General features: G+C 53.5%; 1 long non-coding RNA gene across 1 annotated transcript; it reads right to left on the reverse strand.

Annotated features, from left to right (window-relative positions):
* Positions 1-704: 704 nt before the first annotated feature.
* Positions 705-5,212, reverse strand: LOC118007268. Its single transcript, XR_004678356.1, has 3 exons — positions 5,170-5,212; positions 1,573-1,625; positions 705-768 (listed from the first exon to the last, which is right to left on the reverse strand). It is a non-coding gene; the product is annotated as an uncharacterized LOC118007268 (long non-coding RNA).
* Positions 5,213-7,173: the final 1,961 nt, after the last annotated feature.

Genomic DNA, 7,173 nt, shown 5'->3' on the forward strand with positions numbered 1-7,173 from the left:
AGCACATTAGGTATTTATGACAGACCCCTATTATCTATTACCTATCCTCCTGCTCATTATCATGGCTGCCCAACACGCCCACCATCGTGGAAGGCCCACCCTCTGGGGAAGTCTTATCCCCCAGCCCCCAGCTAGCCTCAGTTCCAGAACTTACCACCCTGCATCCCAGCTTACCCATTTGTTCACCTGCCTCCCCTACAAATCTGCATCTTCCATCTTTGCTTGCTCTGCTCCCATCCTAGTAGTTGCCACAGCTCTGATACTCACATTGAATGAATGAATGAATGAACACATCTATGCTCAGTTGTTGGTTTACTGTTGAGTCTCTTCTTAGCAATACCTGTCAACGAATGATGTAACTCAGCAGGCTGCTCCCGAGGCTCGGGGACTCCCAGTTACCTCCAGGATGACGACTGTCCAGCTGTGTCCTCGACACCACAGATGTCGCTCAGCCCCCTCCTTCGACCAGAAGCACAGCGGAGCGGTGAATCTGTGTGGCTCCCGCTTTCGACTCTCCATCCACCCCAGAACACCGACCTGCTCACCATATCTTAGTGCTGACACTTGCCACCGGCTTTTTCAGAAAATGGGAGGCCCGATGTTCTCTACAGATAACGTCTTATGCATCCCCATCAGAAAGGAGGCTTGGGTCTGACTTCCCGGTCATGGCTTAGCGCGGCCCCTCTGCTTCGTGACTAGCTGGCCAGAAGGTCTCCTGAGGCGGTACCGGCCCCCACACTGCTTTCCCTGGATGGAGGCAGAGTAGCTCTGTGCAGAACAGGAGATAGGCAGAGGGATACCTTTCATAATCCTTGATAATGTTTCCCAATCACTTGTGACCTTTCCCCCAATTAAATAGCCTCAATTCTTCACCTTCAAAAGGATCATCAACTGAGCAGGAGGAGAGAAGTGTCTGGAGCATGGAGAAGGCAAGGAGGGAACTGGCTTGGTCCTGACTCCAGAAAGATCCAGTGGATTTGTGAGCAGTGTTGTTTTACAGGGGAGAGGCGGGAGCCAACCGTGAAGATTTAGGGCAAATGTCACGTTAGTGCAAAATGTCAGTGGCGCTTCCCTCCTGGGGCAAATTCCCGACTTCCTGATCAATCATGGACCAGCTCTGAATAGGCTGATTTCCATTAGGAGATAAATCAGAAATTTCAGGGCATCAAGGGAGTGCTCCCTGGGAATAAACTTGTGAAGGAGTGTCATTAAAACTAACAAAAAAGGAAATGTGTTTTCTTCCTCCCCTTTGAAATGACACTGATAACGTTCAAAATTTAAAGAGGTTTCCAGAAGCCTAGGACAGGAGCAGATGTGCGGTCATCCAGCCTCTCACGCCGTACCTGCTTCCCTGCCTGGCCACTCTGTTGCCTCATCTCAGGAAATTAAGGCAAGAGCCATAATTGCCAGCCAACTTCCACATCCTGCAGTCTTATAAAATCAATTGATTAAAGCAACAAAATACCAGCCAATGTTTGCACATTTCTCTCCCTGCTTTCTGGGTACCACGGATCCATAGAGGCCACGCGTCTCCCCACTCCGGCCCTCCAACCACCCAAAGGTGCCACATACCTTGCAAGCCTGGTGGCTGGGCTCTGGATCTCTCAAGGCCAAGGTAGAGTATTCTGGAGGTAAAAGATTTGCGTCAATTAAATAAGTCAATCAACATTTGACATCACTCTTCAACGAAAGAAGTATATACATCTGGGTCTTTCTGTTTCTTATGATGGATACCGGCAAATTAGTGATTGTCTTTTTTTTTTTTTTTAAAGATTTTATTTATTTATTTGAGACAGAGAGAATGAGAGAGAGCACATGAGAGGGGGGAGGGTCAGAGGGAGAAGCAGACTCCCTGCTGAGCAGGGAGCCCGATGCGGGACTCGATCCCGGGACTCCAGGATCATGACCTGAGCCGAAGGCAGTCGCTTAACCAACTGAGCCACCCAGGCGCCCGTGATTGTCTTTTATTCATTATCATTTTATTTCTGCTGAGAATAAAATAAATTTGTTCATTTTTTCCTTCAGTGAATGTTCACTGAGGACATTTATGTGCTTGGCTGGGCTAGGCGCTGGGGGCACAACAGTGAACCAGAAACACCCAGCAGGTCTGGAAGGAGCTGTGTCTGCCGTGTGCCAAGTGCTCATCCAGAAGGTTCTTTATGCCTGGGGGGCATCCTACAGAGGGCAGGGTGGGGACTTGATGCAGGAAATGGCCTCTTCTAAGTAAAGGCTTAGGCTACAAAAGGTTTTGCAGATCTCAGTCTGAAATGGGAGATCTTCCTGCGAGGCTGGGGAGCGACAGAGATGGGGGGTGGTGTATGGGAACTGTGGTGAGCTCCAGGGGGGCACACTCGGGCCTGCAGCGGTACTGGAGATCCTTGTAAGGGACTGAGCCTTGAGAGGCAGGGATGGTGCTTGGAAGTCAGGCTGAAGAGGTGAGCAGTGGGCCACTGTCCAACCCCCAGCATCCCTCCTGACTCTGAGATTCCTTAATGTCCCTCCTCCCCGTCCCCGGGGGGCCACTCCAGGAGGATCTCCTCCCTGGAGATATGTAGGAAGAGAAAAGTTAACTAGTTCAGCAGCTAATCTAGAAGCATCTAGTCTGTGATGGTCCCTGAGGGAGAGAAGAGATGAACAAGAAAGGTATCTCTCTCCCAGCTGCCACTGTGGCCTAGCCAGGTGGATGAGACCCCTAGAGGTGTAAGAGCAAAAGAGGGTGCTGCCCCTGCCTGAGGGTGACCAGGGGGGCCTTTCAGAAGCGGGGGTTTAAGAAGCAGCTCAAAGGCCTCCTGTGAACCGGCGGGGAAGAGGCATTCCAGGACCTGCGAGCAGAGGTGCAGGGTCATGGAACCTGGTGACAGAGACCCGGGGATGACAGCAGGATGGGGGCTTCCAGAGGAAGTCCTACCTCTTTCTGTCAGCTATGGGGAGAGGCGTGGAGCAGGAGAATGGCCGGATCCCAGTTTTGCCAGAAGAAAACGACCCTGGTCCCATTGGTGTGGTATATAGCCTGGCTGGGAGGACACCAGAAGCTCCCCAGAACTCAGGACTGAGAGCCCCCTGCATCCTCAGATGGCCAACTGCCCCCCTGGATGCCACACCATCCCTTACGTCTCATTCCACTCGCCCCTAAGGGCCATGGAAGTCCCTCTTTCTGGTGCCCATAGATCATGGCGAGACAAGGACGTTTTACAACAACCGGGCGTTGTGTTTTTGCTTGTTGCAACATGTCAGTGGAAATCCTTCCTAACCACCCTCACCCCGTTCATAGATGGCCACGCTGCACCCTTGCCCAGGACAGCCGGGGTTTGCCCCGCTCATGCTGTGGCCCTAGGCTCTTTATGTTCCCCCCTGTAGCTCTCACACATGTCCTGCTTTAGAGACTAAATTACATGGTCACCCCAGTCCTGACACCATCGTCTGGAAATCTGGTGCTTGGGTTTGCGGGGCTAAGAAGGGGGCGTGTGTGTTACACGTGTTTGTCCCCCATGTGGCCTCGCTTATGAGCTCTCTGGAGGAGAGAAAGACCCGGCCCAGCTCAGTTCTTAATTTCTCAGCCTGGCACAAGCTGGTGCGCACAGACATCGCAAATTGCCCCTTTGCCCAAGAATTGGGCAGAAACTGAAGAAAAAACAGGAGCCGTGGACCCCAAATCCTCACAAAGCCTCCAGCAACTGGGGTGGGCCTGTCTGGAGGCGGCATAAGCACTCGTGACCCCAGCACCCCACCCCCCGGCAGCTTGGGGGTCAGAGGAAGGGCTCGGGGGCACTCCCGCGGGGAGCCCCTCCCCCACCGGCTCTGCGGGGGTCTCTGCCCGCAGGGGCCTGGGCTGCCCCACACAGCCGACCCTGCTCCCGGGCAGGCCCCCGCTGAGGCAGCTGAGCCGCTCCAGTCCTGTGCTGCTCGACTGCAACTTGAAAAACGGCACAGAGTGACCTTTAGGGTTCTTCCCTGGCAGCACCATTTTAGGAGTCTGTGCACATGACACGCGAAATGTCCAGGCCTAAGAAGACAAGAGCCACAAGAACTCTGGGAAACACCCACCACCTGGGCCTGGGACTTTCACTTGGCACTTGCAGCTGTGTTTCTTCCCTCAGCCAGGTGCTCATTAACAGCCCCTCCTGATCCAACCAGGGGCGTCTGGCTTGAAGCCTCCGTGGGCCTCAGAACCCCCTGGGGGCTGCTCAGAGCAGACCTCTGTGTCCCCTCCCCAGAACTGATTCGGCAGGCTTGGGGGGAGGCCCGAGAATTCGCATTCCGACAGGTTCCCAGGGATGACACTGCAAGCGACTGCCCAGGGCCGGGAGACACGTCGTTCTGCCTCTGGACGCTGCCCCGCTTACCCGGGGCCACGGCGGTCCCTCTGCTGCGGGAGCTTCCAGAACGCTGTGGGGAAAGTGGCTCGGCACCAGCTATGTGGGTGGGGCTCTGGGGGAGGGAGCACCCGAGGAGGGTCCACCTTGGGGGCCAGGAAAGACTTTAGAGGACGTGACATCAGAGGCTGAAGGATAAAAAAGGCCAGGCCATGAAAGGGAGGGGGAAATGAAGGGAATCCCTTGGGGGCAAACCGCGCCCCCAGCACCCATGAGAACTTGCACATACCTGTGGGAAGAGCAGGTGGTAACCCCCGGGGCTGGAAAGTGGGCCGGGGCAGAACCTGCTGGGCCTTCAGGAGCAGAGCTGGGATGTCATCCAGAAGGTGGGCGGTGGGGGAGCTGCGAGGGACCAGAGGGGCGGGACTGACAACGAGACCTAGGCCAGGGCGGCAGTGACTTCCCAGAGGGGGCAGTCCTGGGCAAGGCAGCCCCAGGGATCCAGAATTGAGATGGGGTGGGTGGTCCCTAGTTCAGGCTGCTGTAACAACATAGCATAGACTGGGAGGCTGCAAGTCCAAGATCAAGGCAGCGGCAGACTTAGTATCTGGTGGGAGCTCTCGGGCTGGTTTGCTTGGGGTCCAGGTAGCACTCTCTGGTGTCTCTTCTTATCAGGACACTAATCCCATCCTGGGGCCCCACCCTCATGACCTCATCTGACGCTAATCACCTCCCAAAGACCTACCTCCAAATACCATTGCGTAGGAAATGAGGGTTTTCACATCTGAATCTGGGAGGACACATTCAGTCCGCAGCAGGACAAATGGGAGAAAACTCAGGGCTGGTATTTACTTACATTTCCAAAGGGCTGTAGTAGGAAAGAAAACAGTTATTTAAGAAAAATCATGACATCTTTGAGAAATCCCGTGCTGTCTTTGCCCATCCATCGATGATGCAATTTCTGGTAAGCCACACATCACCTCTAAATACAATTTTCTCTCCAGAAGCAAATGCAAGGGAGGTGCTGTCAGTTAAAAATTAAACAACAGGGGCGCCTGGGGGGCTCAGTCCGTGAAGCATCTGCCTTCAGCTCAGTCATGATCCCGGGGTTCTGGGATCGAGCCCCACATCAGGCTCCCTGCTCCACAGGGAGCCTCCTTCTCCCTCTCCCTCTGCCTCTCCCCCTGCTTGTGCACTCTCGCTCTCTGTCAAATAAATAAATAAAATCTTAAAAATAATCATAATAAAAAAATTAAACAACAAAACGAAACTCAGACCATGTGAGTTTTTTAAAAAGCAATCAATTACCGGTTTCCTCTTGATCTCCACGGGATCAAATAACATTTGGTACCATTCCCTGACGGTCAAAATCCACTCGCGAACGGTCACACACGTCTGTGCTTGGCCCTGGATGTCCTGCACTTCTGTATCAGCTCCATATTCTCCCAACTTCCTTTTTACTCAGGATTCCTTGCTCGGCCAAACATCTTCCAACACACACTCAGCCCTTGTCATTGCTCCTTTCCCTCTGATTTGGGGGCAACTGGAGCCACTGATCTCTTATTTCAAAATGAGAGTCACTGGGGCACCTGGGTGGCTCAGTCGGTTAAGCATCCAACTCTTGGTTTCGGCTCAGGTCATGATCTTGGGGTGCTGGGATCGAGCCCCATGTCAGACTCTGCACTCGGTGAGGAGTCTGCTTGAGATTCTTCCTCTGCCTCTCCCTCTTCGTCGCCGCTCCTTAGGACAGGTCAGACGCCCCTGAGAACCCCTGCACCCGCAGATCGGTCACCCTCGTCCCTTACTCCCAGACCCTGCAAACGTTCAACACACAGTCAAGACATTAAAACAAAAAACAAAACAAAACAAAAACCCTTTTCCAGTTTTCAAGCTCCACTTTATGACCTAAAAAGTAAAATCTTTCTGAAGCACAACAAGGCACTTCAGCTGAAAAAAACACCAAACTTTAAAAGGCGAGGAATCCAGTGGATGTTCTATGTCACGTGAAGGCCAAATACCGAGAAACCATCCCGGGACGAGGAGGCCGGCCCAAACCAGCTGCTTCCAAGAGGCTGTTCTCTCGCTGAAGGCTTAACACAATGACCCTGGAAAGGCTGAGGGGAACCGGGCCCCCGCAGGGTCCGCAGGATTGGCAGCCCACTTGTAGAGACGGCCCCACGTCAGCGGCCGCCATGTCCTTAAACAGCCATACTGTCATGCCACTGACAGTGAAAAAGAATAGGAGCTGAAGGTTCACCAAGCTTAAAAATTTAGAATAAACTGTACCCTTCCTCCCAAATAAATAAAGCTGAAATGTCCACAGTGGCAGCTACATCAAGCGTTTTGAGCTCTTTCCCTCTTGGCTGGCTGTTGGTTTCCAGCGAAGGAGGACCCACGTCCGTCAGCCCCTCTCTGGGGACACGGAGGCCGCGGGTCCCTGCTTCTCTGCTCTCTGGGCCCCAGGCCGCCCCTGAGCCGCAGCTCCCCGCTTTGGCCTCAGGGAAACAAGTGCCCTCTGCATCCTCCAGTCCGGGTGTGAGGAGATCTGGGCCTTTTTTTCTTCCTGGTGTGTTTGATTTACAATGATTTTGCTCAAGGGGGAGGCTGTTTACTGGTTGTGGCTCCCCTAAAAAGTCAGGCTGCTGAGGCACGCCGAGCACTGCCTCCAGAAACCCTGGGGAGGTCAGGGTCACGGCTGACAGGGCCAGAAGAGGCAGGCCAGGACCCCACAAACGGCCGACGCACCCCAGCTCTTACAAAACAGCAAAGACTGTAGTTACTAGCACTTTACCTGCAGAGACTCTCAGGAGGAAGAGCTAAAGACACTTGTGGCTAGAAATGGTCTGAAATAAAAACAAAA

This window comes from Mirounga leonina, unplaced genomic scaffold (assembly GCF_011800145.1).
Source record: "Mirounga leonina isolate KUSES-001 unplaced genomic scaffold, KU_Mleo_1.0 Mir_117, whole genome shotgun sequence".
NCBI lineage: Eukaryota > Metazoa > Chordata > Mammalia > Carnivora > Phocidae > Mirounga > Mirounga leonina.